The sequence below is a fragment of the Macaca fascicularis genome, chromosome 2 (genome assembly GCF_037993035.2).
Source record: "Macaca fascicularis isolate 582-1 chromosome 2, T2T-MFA8v1.1".
NCBI classification, from domain to species: Eukaryota; Metazoa; Chordata; class Mammalia; order Primates; family Cercopithecidae; genus Macaca; species Macaca fascicularis.
In genome coordinates this window covers 102,026,540-102,044,990 of record NC_088376.1, presented here as the reverse complement: position 1 = coordinate 102,044,990, position 18,451 = coordinate 102,026,540, and the positions used below count along the sequence as shown (strand labels likewise).

At 55.0% G+C, this 18,451-nt stretch overlaps 1 pseudogene; it reads left to right on the top strand.

The window, feature by feature from the left end:
* The first annotated feature begins 350 nt into the window (after window positions 1-350).
* On the top strand, window positions 351-14,289 carry LOC135969453 (SH3 domain and tetratricopeptide repeat-containing protein 1-like; annotated as a pseudogene).
* The last annotated feature ends 4,162 nt before the right edge of the window (window positions 14,290-18,451 follow it).

Here is an 18,451-nt window from a genome sequence, read left to right as displayed (position 1 = left end):
TGGTGGTTTTTCTACCATCGAAAGTGCTGAGTCATGGCCAGCAGCAGATGTTGGCAAGCGCCCTGGAGACAGGCGGTTCCCACGCAGGGCCAGGCCCTCTGCCCTACTGGGGCAGCCAGCTCTTCCCACTTTGCCCAGGGACCATGCTGCCTTGAGCACGGAAAGTCCTGCATGCTGGGAATCCCTAGCCATAACCCTGGGATCAAGACAGGCTCTGCTGAGCTGGGACTTGGGGCCCCTCCATGAGCCAGGCCCTGAACGCCGGTTCTTGTGCCCGTGTTATCTGCTTGGTGTGTTGGCAGCCTGCGCACCTGTCATCCCACTTCACAGAGGACATGGGGCGGGTGATTGCCCAAAGCCGCAGAGCAGTTCATGCAAAAGCAGCTCGTTGTGCAGTGTGTGCCAGGCCCCACCCATAAATGGGGCTTGTGGGGTCCTCGGGTGGCAGGGACTGAGCGTGAGAATGTGAGCTTTAGGCCAGAGAAGCCACAAAAGGGTGAGTGGCGTGATGGCGGGGCAGCACTTGGCCCCGGGTTAGGGAAGACTCTTAGTCTGGGACCAGAGGGTTGAGAGGATTTAGTCAAGTAATAGGTGGTGGGGGAGGGGCTGGTGGTGTAGCCTGTGTGAAGGACCAGGGATAAGCTAGTGGGGGTGAGTGGTGGTGAGTGAGTGGGGGTGAGTGAGCGGGGATGAGTGAGTGGGGGTGAGTGAGTGGAGGTGTGATGGGGGTGAGAGAGTGGGAGTGTGAGCGGGAATGAGTGGGGTGTGAGCAGGGGTGAGCGAGTGGGGGTGAGTGAGCGGGGATGAAGGGGGTGTGAGCGGCGGTGAGTGAGTGGGGGTGATTGAGTGGGGGTGAGTGAGTGGGGGTGAGTGAGTGGGGGTGAGCGAACGGGAGTGTGAGCGGGGATGAGTGAGTGGTGGTGAGTGAGCGGAGGTGTGATGGGGGTGAGTGAGCAGGGATGAGTGAGTGGGGGTGAGTGAGCAGAGGTGTGATGGGAGTGAGTGAGCAGGAGTGTGAGCTGGGATGAGTGGGGTGCGGTGGTGAGTGAGTGGGGATGAGTGAGCGGGAGTGTGAGTGGAGATGAGTGAGTGGGGGTGAGTGAGTGGAGGTGTGATGGGGGTGAGTGAGCAGGAGTGTGAGCGGGGATGACTGAGTGGGGGTGAGTGAGCGGAGGTGTGATGGGGGTGAGTGAGCGGGAGTGTGAGTGGAGATGAGTGGGGGTGAGTGAGCGGAGGTGTGATGGGGTGAGTGAGCGGGAGTGTGAGTGGAGATGAGTGAGTGGGGGTGAGTGAGCGGAGGTGTGATTGGGGTGAGTGAGCAGAAGTGTGAGCGGGGATAAGTGGGGTGTGAGCGGGGGTGAGTGAGCAGGGCTTATGCAGGGAGGTGCAGAGTTAGGAGTGCGTGGGTTGGGTGCTGGATGGTGAGAAGCTCTTCTGGAGAGCTAAGCAGGGCCTGGGGCCTCAGGCTGTGGCTTGGCCTTTTCCCCAAGAGCACTGGGGAGCCATGGAGTGCTATCCAATAGTCACTGCAGACTGAGCAGTGAATGGACAGTAGGTGGGCAGGGCTGTCCGAAATCTAGGCCGCAGAGGATAGATGAGGAAGTTGAGTCCAGGGAAATGGCCGAGACAAGGGATACTGTTGTGGGTCCCCTCTGCCTTGCAGCGCTTTGTCATGGCATCGTGAGACCACTCAGAGCTGCCTCCTGTGGCCTGGACCAGAGCCCCAGGGGCTGTGGCCAAATCTGCCCATTTCCCAGCACAGGCCTGGCACCCACTCCTGGCCCTAGGAGGGATGAGATTTTGGGAAGGACCGTGTGAAGGGGCCCCGGTCCCACACATCTGCCCAAGGAGGGTTGGGAGGTTCAGACCCAGGCTTCTTCCCCAGGGGCATTCTTTGACTGGAAGGAGACCCTCCAGGAATCCAGCGCCCCAACCCCCACTGCAGCCTCCCGTGGCTCCTGGCACAATAGCCTGTGGCACCTCCTCCTACGAGGCCCTCCCCAGGGTGCTGGGGGATTCAGACTTGGAAATGCAGGCCAGGGAACGGGGATCATGCTTCCCTATCTCCCCACCCTGCGCTGAACGGTCGAGGAGACCGAGGGCGGGGCTGATACCCCACATGCTTACTTGGGGTCATTTTTGAGTCATTTTTGGTAGTTTGTGTCATTTTAGGAGTTTGGCTGTTGTGTCTAGATGGTCTGATTTGTTGGTGTAGAGTTGTTCGTAGTGTTTTCATGGAATCCTTTTATTTCTGTCAGGTTGGCAATAATGTTTCCTCTTTCATTTCTCATTTTAGAAACTTGGGTTTTTAATTTTTTATTTATTTCTTTTTATTAGAGATGGGGTCTCATCATGTTCCCCCAGGCTGGTCTTGAATGCTGGCCTCAGTGATCCTTCCACCTCGGCCTCACAAAGCGCTGGGATGACAGGCGTGAGCCATGGTGCTCAGTCTCTGATTTCAGTCATTTGTGTCCCTCTTTCTTTTCTTGGTCAGTCTGGTGAAAGATTTGTCAATTTTGTTATTATTTTCAAAAAACCCACTTTTGGTTCTGTTGATTATCTCTTTTGTTTTTCCATTCTCTGTATTTTTACTTCCCATTTCCACTCTCATGTTTATTATTTTCTTCCTTTTATTTGCTTTGGGTTTAGTTCATTCTTTTTCTAGTTTCTCAAGGTGGAAGGTTAGGTTTTTGATTTGAGATTTTTCTTCTTTCTTTGAATGTAGACATTTACAGTTATAAATTTCCCTTTCAGCACTGCCTTAGCTGCATCTTGGAATTTTTGGTACACTGTGCTATTTTTTTTTTTTTAAAGACAGAGTTTTGCTCTATTGCCCAGGGTGGGGTGCAGTGGTGCAATCTTGGCTCACTGCAACTTCTACCCAGGTTCAAGCCATTCTCATGCCTCAGCCTCCCGAGTAGCTGGGATTACAGACGTGCACCACCCTACCCGGCTAATTTTTATATTTTATTTTTTTATAGAGACGGGATTTCACCATGTTTCCCAGGCTGTTCTCAAACTCCTGGACTCAAGCGATCCTCCCGCCTCGGCCTCCCACAGTGCTGGGATGACAGGCGTGAGCCACCGCGCTGGCCCGGGCTGTGCATTTGTTTGCATTCTTCTCAAATTAGTTTTCAGTTTCCCTGATGGTCTCTTTGACTCACTGGTTGTTTAGGAGTGTGTAATTTCCACATATTTTTGAATTTGTCACATTTCCTTCACTGTTGATTTCCAGTTTCATGCCAGTACAGCTGAAGAACACCTCTGCTTTGGTCTCAGACCTTCTCCATTCACTGAGGCTCATTTTGTGGCCTGGCACATGGTCTGTCATGGGGAATGTCCCATGGGTGCTCGAGAGGACTGTGTATTCAGCTGTTGTTGGGTGGTGTGTGTAACAGATGTCCATTCGGCGTACCTGGTTTCTTGTGTTAATCTCCGGAATGTTTCTGGCACTAGAAAATCAGAAGCTTTCCACCGCCAGGGCCCAGCTTTGAACCCCGTTCCCCCAACATGATGCCGTATGTGGCAGACATGACGCTTGGCTTTGCTCTCTCAGGGTTCCATCTGCGACAGGGGCTACTTGTGCCCCTGGCCTCATCAGCTCAGGCTGAAGGCAGCCGTGGTCCTGGCCAGAGAGGCTTTGTGAAGCAGAAATAGATGGCCTGGTGCAGGGGCCGAGCCTGGCCAGGACCTCGGCCCTGGGAGTTGTAAAGAAGGCCGGCCTCTACCATGAGCATCTGCACCAAGGTGTGCCCATGTGACTGTGTGTTCGGAATCTGTCCTGAAATGGGTGCATGGCCTGTCTGTGCTCAGTCTCCCCACCTATGGGGCCCAGGCTCACAGAGGTGTGAAAGAGGCAAGCATGGCGCAGGGGCCTCCGAGCCCAGCCAGCCTCGCTTCGACGCTGGGAGACTAACATCTTCCATTTTGTCTTCTGCCCAGGCCAGCTGTGGGCCGTCCAGCGGCTGTGCTACTTCTACGGCACCGTCATGCCCAGCGAGGCCCAGTGTGTCATCTACCATGAGCTCCAGCTCTCCCTGGCCCGCAAGGTGGCCGACAAGGTGCTGGAGGGGCAGCCCCTGGAGACCATCAGTCAGCTCTACCTGTCCCTGGGTACCGAGCGGTAAGGTCTGGCTTTGCGGTGGTGGAGGTGGGGACGGGCAGGGCAGGGAGGGGGGCACAAGAAAGCTGGCCCAGGACCCTAGCAGCCCCTCTCCTTTTGATCATTTGGTTCCTTGGCATCAGATGCTTTGAGCTGGTGGGCCTGGGGTCGTTCCAGGGCTGCTGCTGGCCCGTGAGTCCCAGCTTGAGCCTCCCTTGTTGGGTCAAAGGTCATCTCCACCCCAGCAGAGGCAGTACGTGCACTCTGGGCTGTTCTTCCTACTATGGTGGCTTTTGTCATCTGACCTCTGCCTGCCCTGAATCTTCACTCCTGGCCTTCATCTGTCCCCTTAAATGTGACCACAGCAGCCACCTGTGGCTTCTCTCCCACAGAAGACAGAGCCAGTTGTGTCACCTGCTTCCCTGGGGCAGGGTTTCAAGGTCTCACATCCCATATGTGGCCTACTCGGCTTCCCCCAAGCATCCTGACCTGGTGGGGTAACCATGGCCCTGGCCACCCCACCCACAGGGCCCAGTGACATTGCTGCAGTCACACCCCCTCGAGTGTCGGACTTACTGAGAGAGCAGGGAAGGAGCCAGATTCCATGGGGACCTGGGAGACTGGCTCCAGTCTTGGTCTCAGGTTCACAGAAGGAAAATGGGCCAGTGTGCTAGAGCCATGCTTCTCAAAGTGTAGTCCCTGGACCAGCAGAGCAGCATCTATGTCACCTAGGAGCCTGTGGCAAGTGGGAGTTCTAGGGCCTGCCCCAGGCCTGTGGAGCCGGAAGCTCTGTGGGCAGGGCCAGCAAGCTATAGGGACAGGCCTCCGGGTGACTGTGATACCTGCACACCTTGAGAACCATCGGCCCAGATAGCCTCTGAACACTAACGGCTCCTGGTGCGTGTGGAGAAGACACAGGCCATGTCTGGGAGGCAGGGGAGATGGACTAGCACACTCCTCCTGCTACAGGGCAGCATGATGCTCAATTCCCTCAGAAGGATGTCCTTCATCTTTTCCATGCTGTGTGTGTTCACCCTGGCCCTCCTAGCAGCTTGGGAAGGGCAGAACACTGCACACACAAGAGGGCCGTTCCCAGTCCGCACATTCCAGATTCATCTGTCACCAGACCCACAGGAGGAGGCAGACTGGTTCCAGGAGGATGAAAGCCCTTGTTCTGACACCTGTGTCTGATTCCAGGGCCTACAAATCCACTCTGGACTACACTAAATGAAGTCTGGGGATTTTCATTGATCTTCAGAAGAAAGAGAAGGAGGCGCGTGCCTGGCTGCAAGCAGGGAAGATCTATTACAGCCTGCAGCAGAGCGAGCTGGTGGACCTGTACATCCAGGTGAGTGGCAAGGGATGCAGGAGGACCCCTGTGCTGTTCACTCTCTGTCCATCCACCCATCCATTCATCCTTCCATCATCTATTTACCTGTTCATCCATCCATCCATCCATCTGTCCATCCATCCATCCATCCATCCATCCATCCATCATTCATCCATCCTTTTCTCATCCATCTATTCACCCGTCTATCCATCCATTCACCTGTCCATCCACCCATCCATTCATCCTTCCATCATCTATCTGTTTACCTGCTCATCCTTCCATCCATCCATCCATCATCCATCCATTCTTCCATCATCTTCCCATATACCTGTGGGTCCTTCCATCTATCCATCTATCATCCATCCATCCATCCTTCCATCCTTCCATCATCCATCCATTCACCTATTTGTCTTTCCACGCATCCATCCATCAATCCATCATCCATCCCTCCGTCCATCCATCCATCCCTCCGTCCATCCATCCATCTATCATCCATCCATCCTTTTATCATCCATCCATTCACCTGTCCATCCATCCATTCACCTGTTCGTCCATCCATCCATCCTTCCATCTATCTTTCCATCATCCATCCAACTGTTCATCCTTCTATCCATCCATCCATCCATCCATCATGCTTCTGTTCACCTCTTCGTCCATCCATTCACCTGTTCGTCCATCCTTCCATCCATCCTTCCATCCGTCTTTCCATTATCCATCCAACCATCTTCCATCCATCCATGATGCTTTCATTCAGCTGTCCATCCATCCATCCATTCATTCATCATCCATCCTTTTATCATCCATCCATCCATTCACCTGTTCATCCATCTCTCCGTCCATTCTTCCATCATTCCGTCATCCATTCACCTGTTCATTCTTCCATCTATCCATCATCCATCCATCCTTCCATCATTCATCCACTCACCTGCTCATCCTTCCATCCATCCATCCATCCTTCTATCATACATCCATTCACCTGTTCATCCTTCCATTCACCTGTTCATCCTTCCATTCATCCATCTATCGTCCATCCATCCATCCATCCATTCGTCCATCCATCATTCATCCATTCTTTTATCATCCATTCATTCAGCCACCATCCATCCACCTGTTCGTCCATTCATCCATCCATCCTTCCATCATCCATCCATTCACCTGTTCATCCTTCCATCCATCCATCATTCATCCATCCATCCATCCATTTATCCATTCATCCATATATCCATCCATCCATCTATCATCCATCTATCCTTCCATCATCCATCCACTCACCTCCTGTTCATCCTTCCATCCATCCATTTATCCATTCATCCATCCATCCATCCTTCCATCATCCACCCATCTTTCCATCATCTATCCTTCCATCATCCATCTATTCATCTGTTCATCCTTCCATCTATCCATCATCCATCCATCCATCCATTTATCCACCCATCCATCATCCATCCAGCCATCATCCATCCATCTGTCCATTCATCCATCCATCCTTTTATCATCCATCCTTTTATCATCCATCCATTTATCATCCATCCATTCACCTGTCTATCCATCCATTCACCTGTTCATCCATCCATCCGTCCATTCATCCTTCCATCAACCATCCATTCACCTGTTCCTCCTTCCATCCATCCACCTGTTCATCCTTCCATCCATCTACCATTCATCCATCCACCATTCATCCATCATTCATCCATTCATCCATTTATCCATTCATCCATTTATCCATTCATCCATTTATCCATTCATCCATATATCCATCTGTCATCCATCCATCCTTCCATCAACCATCCACTCACCTCTTGTTCATCCATCCATCATTCATCCATCTATCCATTTATCCATTCATCCATCCATCCTTCCATCATCCATCCATTCATCTGTTCATCCATCCATCATCCATCCATCCATCCATCCATCCATCCATCATCCATCCATCTGTCCATTCATCCATCCATCTGTCCATCCATCTGTCCATTCATCCATCCATCATTCACCCATCCTTTTATCCATCCATTCACCCGTCTATCCATCCATTCACCTGTTGTTCCATCCATCTGTCTGTTCATCCTTCCATCATCCATCCATTCACCTGTTTATCCTTCCATCCATCCATCATCCATCCACATATCCTTTTATCCATTCATCCATCCATCCATCATCCATCCATGCTTCCATCATCCATCCATGCTTCCATCATCCATCCATCCACCTGTTCATCCTTCCATCCATCCATCATCCATTCATCCATCCATCCATCCTTCCATCATCCATCCTTTCTCCCATCCATCCATTCACTGTTCGTCCATCCATCCATCATTCATCCATCCACCCACCAATCTACCTATTAATCCATCCCTCCATTCATCTATCTGTCAGTTTGTTTATCCATACATTCATCTATCCACCATCTATCCATCCATATGCACATACATCATCTACCCTCCACCCATCCATACATTATCTACCCACCCATACATACATACAGACATACACACATCATTCCACCCATCCATCCATCCATCCATCCATCCATCCATCCATCCATCCATCCACCCATCCACCCATCCATCCACCCACCCGTCCGTCCGTCCATCCATCCATCCATCCATCCATCCATCCATCCATCCATCCCAGCATTAATCTATCTACACACTCATCCATCCATCCATGTGTCTACATCTCCTCATCCATTCATCCATCCATCCACTCATTCCTAAGCCACTGCTGAGCACCTGTTGTGTGCCTTTTTCCTCCCTCCAACTGGTTCCCTCATATCCTCCCCCAGTGGCCAGCATCTTCTCCCTGAGGGCAGAGGCGCGGCCCCTCACAGTGCCCAGCACCTGCTCAAATACAGCACATGCTCAAATAATGTGACCACTCAGTTAACACACAGAAGAACTTGCTCCAAGCACCAGGTGGCACATTTCCTTACAAAATGAATCTATCATAGTGGCTGTTTTCAGAGGCTTTCCCAAACACAGTGTGATCTGGAACAAATTGTGAAGCCCACAAGCCTGGTGAAGCTTTCATTACTGAGCACCTGCTGTATACCTCCTTGAGCTGAGGAGAGGGATCAAGAGCTCATGGCCAAGAGGGGACCAGGCCCACCCACAAACACTGTTGATGTGGCAGGGATGTGGCAACGCAGAAAGGAGCCAGGGGATGGGCTCCCAGCAATCTGGGGGCCACGGAGACTGGTTTGAGTGCAGGGGGAGTGGGCTACGGCTAGCCCTGGTGGTAGGATTCACAGGTGTCGGGCTCCTGGGCTGCAGCTGCTCAGTCATCTCCTGGCACTCAGGTGCATCAGTTCATTGTCCTCATGCCAGTGGTGGGGGCAGCCCTAATGCACAGGGTCTGAAAAATGCTCAGGTGTACCTGTAGTGTGTGAGAGGAAGGAGGCTGGAAAAGGTGGGCGTGGCTACCTCACCAGGTGTGGGTCTTGAGGGAACTTCTGTCTCCTTTCAGGTGGCACAGAATGTGTTCCTGTACACAGGCGACCCCAACCTGGGGCTGGAGCTGTTTGAGGCAGCTGGAGACATCTTCGTCAGTGGGGCCTGGGAGCGGGAGAAAGCTGTGTCCTTCTACCGGGTGAGCTGGCCTGTGGGCTGATGTGGGTGAGCTGGCCTGTGGGCTGATGTGGGTGGGCCTCAGGGGGGCACCTGGAGGGCTGAGGCACAGGTGTGGCAGGGCAGAGGCCTCCCACCTGGAGGCAGGGCCACCCATGCACATGCTAGTTTCCAAGTGGTCTCACCGGGCATGATATTGACCGTGCCCCTGCCCGGGAAAAACGCTCGGGGCCTGGATGTGACAATGGCTCTACCCTTGTACCTGATGATCTCAAGCAACCATGAGCGGAAAGTTCTGTCCCCATCTTTCAGATGAGGAAACTGAGGCTCAGAGAGGCACAGGGACATGTCAGAGGACACACAGCATGTCAGTGGGAGGCCCAGGTCTGCATGCACCCGGAAGTGGGATGGCTTCTCCCTTCCTCTGAGCTCACGGTGTGGCTCAGCCCTGGGCACAGATAAATGTGGTGTTTTTAGAGCAGAGAGGAGTGCTGGCTCCCCTGAGTCAGACCCCCGGTGCCCAGGTGGGAGAGACGGGTCTGAGGCTGCCGGGTGTAGCTGGATGGGCCTCAGGTGATTCTTCAGCCCCCAACTTGGGTGTCTGAACTGTGTGTTATCCCAGAGCACAGAGCTGTGTGGAGGTGCAGGGGTAGCTGGGGTGTGGGAAGCTCCAAGCACATGTTTGAGCTCTGAGGAGGGCGCTGGGCAAGGTGGGTGCTACGGGAAACCTGAGCCACCTGCCTGTGTGGTAGGACCGGGTCCTGGCCCTGGCAATGACTACGGGCAACCGCAAGGCGGCGCTGCAGCTACAGCTGTGCAACAAGCTGGTGGCACTGCTGGCCACACTGGAAAATCCCCAGGAGTGCTTGGAGTTTGCCTACGTGGCCCTAGCACTCAGCATCACTCTGGGTAAGTCCCCTGAGCCCCCACCCTGCCAGGACCCACACTTTGCCAGAGCCCAGCCTCCAGGTCTGCAGGGCAGGAGCTGAAACAGCTGCTGGATTTTCCTGGTCTCCTGTCCAGGCAGGCAGATCTACCCAACTGGCTTCCCCGTCCGGCTGTGGGGCACTGCCCGAGGTCTCTCACGCAGTGCAGAGCTCCCTGCCTGACTGAGCTCTGTTTCCTCTGCCTGTTCCCGCTGCTGACCACAAGGGCCGCCCAGTGTGCCCTCTGCCTTCCAGACATGCCAGGCATCTCGTTGGTCCCTGTATGTGCCAGGCCGAGTGGCATATTCCCTTTCTCTTGTACCCTTCCCACCCTCATCAACCACACAGCTCTCTGGCTGATAAAATCCCAGTTCCCCTTCCAACAGTCTGCCCCTTAAGGCCGGGCATCCCCTGGTGCTGTGCCAGGGTCATCTGTCCCCCTCCAGAGACAGGGAACCCTAGGCAGGCCACATGCCCCAGCGCCTTGTGCCCTGTGGCCCAGTACACAGTAGGTGTGCAGCTGACTCCCCAAAGTAGGGGGCTCTGATTGTGACACACCCAGGAGGAGTCGGATGTTATGTCTGTGGGTTGCCTGGAGCTGGGGTGCCTGGGAGCACCTGGACTGCATGGCTTTTGGGCTCCCCTGGTTAAAACCAGTGAGCATAGGCAGGTGGCTATGTGTAGGCACAGAGCTGGGCCATCCAAGTCCGACTTTGCCAAAGCCTCACAGTAGACAGGGGCAGGCCTTATTAATTCTGCTTTGCAGATGGGAAAGTGAGTCTGGGAACCCAGAAGGGACTGGCCAGAGCTGCCCAGGTGACCGCAGGTGCCTGGAGGCAAGCCAGGTGTGCTGCCTGGGGTCTGCATACCTGCTCCTGAGGGGCCTGTGCCCTCCCTGCCCCAGGGAGCCACGTCCTCACACCTGCCCCTTTGGCCTGCACCCCAGGGGACCAGCTGAACGAGCGCATGGCCTACCACCGGCTGGCCGCCCTGCACCATCAGCTGGGTCATGGCAAGCTGGCAAAGCACTTCTACCTCAAGGTCCTGTAGCTCTGCAACTCGCCGCTAGAGTTCGACGAGGAGACCCTCTACTACGTGAAGGTGTACCTGGTGCTCGGTGACATCATCTTCTACGACCTGAAGGTGGGTGGGGAGGGGCAGGGCTTGGGGTGTTCCTGGCCCCCTTGGAGTGGGATCTCCACCCAGACCCCAGAGGCCTGGGTTCCAGCCTTCCTTAGGAATGGCCCAGTGGCCTCCCTGGAGCTCTGCACGTGGCTGGAGGAGCCGGCAAGGTCAGCAGATACAACCCAGCTCCCAAGCTGGCCAGGCCCCACCCTCAAGAACTCAGTCTCAGCCCGGGAGGCTGACACATGAGTGGGCAATGGTGTCCTCTGGGTAAAGAAGGAGGATTGTAGTCGGGGGGCCCTCCTGGAGGAGATGACACCAAAGCTGATTCTTGACAGTCAAGTGTCAAGTTGCATTTAACAAAGAAAACAGGGTCGGGAGAAGGACATTTCGGAGGACGGCATCATCCTCACATTGAATCAACGTTGCAAGATCCAACCCAAATCCTGGCGCCTCGTCTAGGAAGCCTGCCCAGGGTGCCAGCCTGCACTGAGCAACTCCCTCCTGGAGCCCCGAGACACCTTGAATCTTCACATCACCCAGGAAGGGTGGGGTGGGACCAGTGTCTTACCATTGGGTTCACAGACAGGGAAACCCCAGCTCGGGGCAGGTGCGGTGGGGCCTGAGCCAGCCAGGCTGAGGCCTTGCTGGGTCGGGTCTGTCTCGAGGGGAGGTGCTGTGCTCCCTCTGCCCCCAGCCCTGCAGGGGTGGAGAGCTGGGACTGTCAGACTCAGACCTGGGGTGTCTCCACCCCTCTGCCCAGCAGGCACCGCCCCTCCTCAGCATCGCACCGGCACCGCGTCAGTGCTCCTTATGGGCTGAGGGGCCAGGGCACTCCAGTCCTGGGGCCGAGATCTTGGGGGCCTTAGAACAACATGAGGAGCTGGGGCAGCCCTAAGACCCCACCCCGTATCCCCCACCGCAGGCCTGGGGCTGCCCGGGAGGCCCCCGCCCAGTGCTGGCGACACTTGGTGGTCAGAAGTGGTCCCTGTGGCCTCCCAAGTCCCAGCCAGACAGGGAGGTGCCAAGTGTCAGACCCAGAGGGACGCTGCTCACCGCTCAGGGGCTCGCCTGGGACCCAGGGGGACGGGCCTCCCAGAAGAGGCCTTTATCTCTTTTGGTCAAGCCTGCCACCCACTCCGCTTGCCCAGGAGGAAGGAAAGGGCCAAGTAGTACCTGAGAGGCCAAAGTCCACGGTTGGGGTTGAGGGGCAGAGGCCTCCTTCACCTCCTTCCCATGCACAGCCCTCCTTCACCTCCTTCCCATGCACAGCCCTCTGGGCCTCATCGTGACTATGCTGTCAGCGCAGGCCAGCTTCCCACAGGGAGGCCCACTTGGAATTCCCCAAGGGCGGCTGTCTTTCCAAGACTACACCCTCCTCCTTGTATAGTAGGCTCTGGACCCAGGGCCCAGAGGAGTAGGAGAAAAAGCCGGGCTGCATGGGGCCTGGAAGGCTGGCAGAGAGGCAGGGGTAAATGGGCATCTTTGCCAATTGCCTCTAAAAAGGGGTCCCCTTTAGTCTACACGTGAGAGCGAGCCCTGGAATAGGGAGGATTAGGTGTGTCCTGGCTCAGCCTGCCACTCACTAGCTGCTGCACACACTACAGGCACATGGAAATGCACACGCAAATGCACACGGGCACAGGCACACGCACACACAGGCGCGCACACACACACAGGCATGCACACAGGCACACACACGGACACGCACACACAGGCACACAAACACGCACAGACACACAGGCACCCACATATGCACAGACACATGCACAGGCACACGCAGAGACATATGCATTGGCTGGCTCCTTCCTGTTTAGTTGGGATGTCCCCACCCCTTCAGGAAGCCTTTGCCTTCCACCCCTGGCTGAGTCTGGGGCCTCCTGGGCCCCCCACAGGCTCCTGGGCTTCCCTCTGCCACAGCCCGGGCCACCCTGTGTGGTCAGTGTTCACTCCCAGGTCCCTCAGACTGGGAGCAAGGACGTTAGGCTCAGCCACGCACCCAGCACAGAGCCCAGTGTTCGGCTGGGCCGAGGGGCATTGGATGAGCAGTGGCGGTGACTCGGGGCCTTCTCACGCCCCTGCGCCGTGTGTGGGGCGGGGCAGTGGGGGAATGGACTGCTGCATCTTGGACTTTGTCCTTGGCCCTGGGAGTCATCTTGAGATGGTAGAGGGACAGGCTAGGCATGGGTCTTAGAGAGGTCCCTTGGGTGACCCCATGTGGAGGAGGCGCCTGGGGAGAAGCCGGGTGGGGGATGGGAGGGTCAAGGAGGAGGTCTGGGAGACGGCATCCCAACCCAGGGATGGTGAGTTTGAGCCAAAGATGCATTGAAAATGGGAGTGGATGTCTGGGGAGTCACACTCCGTCAATATTTCAGGGAACATTGCCAGATAGAACACCTGTGAGATGGTTTTGTACCTGGCCTGTCCCGTGGAGGGCCTGGAAATGGTCAGCATGGACAGGGGCCAGAGGGGAGCCTGGGTCACTCAACGCTGTGCCCCTGCTGTGGCTTGGAGCCACGGGCCCTGCATGGAACTCTCAGAGCAGGCAGGATCTGCCCTGACCTCAGCCCATGGGGAAAGCAGCCACTGCCTGCAGAGAGGGTGGCACTGGGGCAGGACACTTGGGGTGAGTGGGGCGTAGGGGCAGTCAGGAAGGCTTCCGGGGTGTCAGTGTCATCCCCACCTCCTGCAGCTGAGACCACAGCAGTGTCACAGGCTTCGGGGTTCATGGGGTGAGCCAGCATTGGCTGGACATGTGGAATGACCTGGAGACAGGAACGGCCTCTGGGAAGACGGGCTCCAAGTCCCCCTCTTGCTGAGCATGACCTGTCCCCTTCAGGACCTGTTTGATGCAGCCGGGTACTACCAGCTGGCACTGGCAGCCGCCGTGGACCTGGGCAACAAGAAGGCACAGCTGAAGATCTACACGCGGCCGGCCGCCATCTCCCACAACTTCCTCCTGGACCGTGAGAAGTCGCTCTTCTTCTACCAGAAGGCCAGGACCTTCGCCACAGAGCTCAACGTCCACAGGGTCAACCTGCCTCCTCTGCCACTCTGCGGGTGGGCCCCCTGGTTGGCCCCCAGCCACCCTCGCTGAGGACAGCATCCGAGGGAGTGGGTTTTGTGCAAGGAGGATGGTCTCCTCCCTCTCCTGGTGTCTCCCGTGGCTCATTTTCTGGGAAATGGAGGCATGAAAGCAGGGTTCAAATAGCAATAAATGGTTTTTTTTTTGCAATAACATACCGAAGTCCCCAGGGCATCCTTCCCTGTGTGCTTCCTGGGCTGTGTCTGGGGGCCATCTCCTTCCCTGGTGGCAGCCCTCTGATCTTGGGGATGAGAACAACTGTGAGTCCAACAGACCTGGGCCAGGTCATCATGAGCCTCGGTTTCCTCGGCGGCCAGGGGGGAGATGGTGGTGGAACTCTGGGCAGCTCCTTGCTCTCCCTGCTCAGAGTTCTTGCTGTAGGTCTCGTGCCACCCTTGCCTTTAACCTTCAGGCCACTGTGCCTGGATGTGGGGGCTGCTAGTGTCCCTGTTCGCCATTGAAGAAATAGAGGCACAGAGAGGTTAGGTGTCTGGCCCACCGTCACACAGCAGGTAGGGGCGGAGACACAGAGCCCAGTACACTGACCACCACACCACCCTGCCAGCCTGCAGCCAGGAAGATGTCCCCCATTAGGACCCAAGGTCAGCTCCTGGACCTCTCTTGTGGTGTCAGGAGAGCCACAGGCCAGTGAGGGTGGCCCCAGGGATCCCTCACTCAGTGTCCTCTGCTCCCAGACTTGGTTGGGCCAGGCCTGGCCAGTCCCACCTCTGGCCACTGGTCAGCCCTGCGGGAAGTGAGATGCGGGGATCTTCGCCTGTGTAGATGCTGGTACCCAGTATTGAAAGCCTTATCTGGGCTGCCCCCCAGCCGTCCCCACATACCCCTCCCCTTCCGGCCTCCAGCCCTCATCCCAGTCCCTGGAAACCCAGGTTTTCCTTCTTAGAATCTCTGGGCCCCAGGAACACAGCTCACACGGTCTCTGCCAGTTTATGGCAAGGAAACCGAGGTTAGAGACTGTGGGTGTCCCACGCGATTCTCGCATACACTGCACTCTCCCAGGCCCCTCTTTTAAACACTTTAAATGAGGTGACGTTCACATCGCATGCAATTAACTATTTCAACGCAAATAATGTGGCATTTGTGCATTCACAGTCCTGTGCAACCACTCACGCCATCAAGTTTCATAAATGTATTCGTCTCCCCAGAAGAAACCTCCCATCCTCACTAAGCTGTTACCTCTCCTTTGTATCCCCCAAGCCCCTTGTTTAATGGAAGAGGAAACTGAGGCCCGGAGAGGGACTTGTCAGTGGGCGGAGCTCTGATAATAAGGAATCAGGCACCCATCTGCTGCTTCAGTCCTGGGTTGGTGTTCCACCCAGCAGAGGTGACAGAGCCAGGAGGTTCTGGGACCCCATGCTTGCAACCAGAGCCCTGCCCCGAGCCTCCCCACCAGGGGACAGCAGAGAGCTTTCCAGAACGGGCCGCGGGGCTGGCGGGAAGCAGCGGGTCAGAGCTGCTGACAAACCTCACGTTGACCCCAGATCGCTGTCTCTGTGGGTTGGGCTTGGGAATTGGAGAGGAGGCCGCATGACTGGAAACGTGAAGACGGCACGGCCTTGGCTGGCTGGAGGAGCGGGAAGCGCCGTCACGTTGACTGAGGACACAGACCTCCTGCCCGCTGGGCCGGACCTGCAGCCATTCTTCTCGGGGTGGGGTCCGCAGGTCCGGGTTGCTCTCGGCCCCCGACCTGCCTCAGAATCCGGGGGGCTTTGGAACTGTGCCTCCTCATCTCCACCCACCCTGGCTGGTGCCATGAGGGGCCTGGATCCTGGGATCCTGTTTCTCCTGGGCAGCAGAGACTGGGGGACCAGAGGAGACGATGGGTCTTCAAGCCCCACATTCATAACCCCAGCCCACCACTGACAGTCTGGGGGTTCGAGATGAGGGAGTTGATGTCTCTGAGCCCCAGTTTTGTCACCACTAAAATGAGGCCGACATACTTGGGCAGAGTGCCAGCCCCAGGGCTAACAGAGGCCTGTTTCCTACTGACAATACCTGTTACTGCTAGGAACAGCTCCAACAACCACACACTAGGGAACACTCAACCCAGGCCAACTTGTCAGAGGCACGTGAACCAGAGCAACTCCATCTTGAATGGGGGCTGGGAAAAGGGAGGCTGAGACCTGCTGGGCCGCATTCCCAGGAGGCTAGGCATTCTTCGTCACAGGATGAGATAGGAGGTCCCCATAAGATACAGGTCATAAAGACCTTGCTGATAAAGCAGGTTGCAGTAAAGAAGTTGGCCAAAGCCCCAAACCCAAGATGGCAACGAGAGTGACCTCTGATTGCCCTCACAGCTCATTATGTGCTAATTATAATGCCTTAACTACTACAAGACACTCCCACCAGCGCCACAACAGTTTACAGATGCCATGGCAACATCTGGAGGTTGCCCTACATGGTCTCGGAAGGGAGGGCAGAAACTCTCAGTTCTGGGAATTGCCCACCCCTTTCCTGGAACACTCATGAATAGTCCAAACCTTGTTTAGCGTATGATCAAGAAATAACCATGAAAATGGGCAACCAGCAGCTTTTGGGGCCACTCTGCCTATGGAGCAGCCATTCTTTTTTTTCTTTTTTTTTCTTTTTTTTTCTTTTTTGAGATGGAGTCTTGCTCTGTTGGCCGAACTAGAATGCAATGGCATGATCTTGGCTCACTACAACCTCCGCCTCCTGGGTTAAGCGATTCTCCTGCCTCAGCCTTCCTAGTAGCTGGGATTACAGGCACCTGCCACCACACCGTTAATGTTTTGTATTTTAGTGGAGACAGGGTTTTGCCATGTTGGACCAGGCTGGTCTCGAACTTCTCACCTCAGGTGATCCACCTGCCTCGGCATCCCAAAGTTCTAGGATTACAGGAGTGAGCCGCTGCACCCGGCCAGAGTAGCCATTCTTTTATTCCTTTTCTTTCCTAATAAAGTTGCTTTCACTTGATGGACTCGCCCCGAATTCTTTCTTCTGTGAGATCCAAGAAACCTCTCTTGGGGTCTGGATCGGGACCGTTTTCCAGTAACAAACTTGCTTAACCTGTCAGACCCCTCGTCTCTTCATCTGTAACCAGAGATAAAGCCTCCCCCGAGGTTCCAACAGTGAGGAGAGAACGCATGGAAAAGAGGGGCACAGAGTTGGTGTGCAGAACCAATATCACAGACTGGGTGTCAAGCCACTGTCATATTGGAAGTAATATCACACTCTCCCCTACAAGTTATGAGGAACAATATCACAGGGGGGTGTGTACCTTCTCCGGTAGTGGGAGTAGTATCATCATCTCTTCCTTTAGATGACAGGAACAATATCACAGGGTGGGTGTACACCCCGTGTGTTTTTGGAAGCAATGTCATTCTCTCTTCTTCTAGGTTTTAGGATTCATATCACAGGCGGGGTGTACACATCATCCACTCACCCCCTGGATATCAGGAACCATATCACAGAAGAGTTGTCCACCCCCTTCGATATTGTCAGCAATGTCATCTTCTTCCCGCCTGGATATTAGGAACGATACCCCGGGGTTGGGGGCGGTGTACACCCAGTGCGATATCGAAAGTAAAATCAGCCTCTTTCCCGCTGGATATTAGAAACTATATCACAGGTGTGTGTGCACCTTCTGGGATATTGGGAGTACTGTCAGCCTCCACCCCTCTGCATATTAGGGACAATATACAGGGGACAGGGTGGATACACAACCTGCGATATTGAGAGTAATATTCTTCTCTTTCCCCTGTACATTAGGAACCACATCACAGGGGTCTGTACACCTTCTGCGATATTGGGATTAATGTGATCGTCTCCCCCAACTGAATGTCAAAAACGATATCACAGAAGGGTGTACACCCCCTGCGATATGGCCAGTAATATCATGGTCTCTACCTTTGGATACTAGGAACAACATCACAGAGGGTGTGTATACTCCCCAGCAATATTGGGCATAATGTTATCCTCTCTTCCCCTGGATATTAGGAACGATATCCCTCGTGGTGGGAGGTGGAGTACATTAAGAACAACATCACTGAGTGGGTGTACACCCCCTGCGGTATTGGGTGTAATATCATCCTCTCTTCCCTAGGATATAAAGAACAATATCACAGGAGGGGTGTACAGCCACAGCCCCTACGTTATTGGGAGTAATAGCGTCTTCTCCCACTCTCGATATAGGAACAATATCCTAGGGTGGGTGTACATCCCCTGCGATATTGGGCATATTGTCATCGTCTCCCAACGTGAATATTGGGCGTAGTGTCCCAGGGGGTGTACACCTTCTTCGATATTGGGAGTAACATCATCCTCTCCCCTCAGGAT